This window comes from Penaeus monodon, chromosome 28 (assembly GCF_015228065.2).
Source record: "Penaeus monodon isolate SGIC_2016 chromosome 28, NSTDA_Pmon_1, whole genome shotgun sequence".
NCBI lineage: Eukaryota > Metazoa > Arthropoda > Malacostraca > Decapoda > Penaeidae > Penaeus > Penaeus monodon.
In genome coordinates this window covers 35,812,591-35,812,858 of record NC_051413.1, presented here as the reverse complement: position 1 = coordinate 35,812,858, position 268 = coordinate 35,812,591, and the positions used below count along the sequence as shown (strand labels likewise).

Sequence of the window (268 nt, the reverse complement as noted above, 5' to 3'; positions counted from 1 at the left end):
CTTGGTAACAGTTCTGAATTGTGACCATATAGCATTTCCATTATCTTTAGTATCATTGTCATCCTCCATATCATTTTGATTAATCTCACCACTATCCACATCTTCATTGTGAATGCTATTATAGCTATCCACACCATCACCAGTGGTATTTTCTCCCTTGCCTTCGTTAACGTAGGAGAACCACTATTACCCTGTGCTGCGGTCCTCGTGAAATCTTCGCCGTACTCTATTACCAACCTAAGCCACCAGGATACCCCAAAATGTAACG

General features: G+C 41.4%; 1 protein-coding gene across 1 annotated transcript in view; it reads right to left on the bottom strand.

The window, feature by feature from the left end:
- LOC119591569 (gamma-butyrobetaine dioxygenase-like) overlaps window positions 1-268 on the bottom strand; it is an 11,542-nt gene that overhangs the window by 2,066 nt on the left and 9,208 nt on the right. The window lies entirely within an intron of this gene.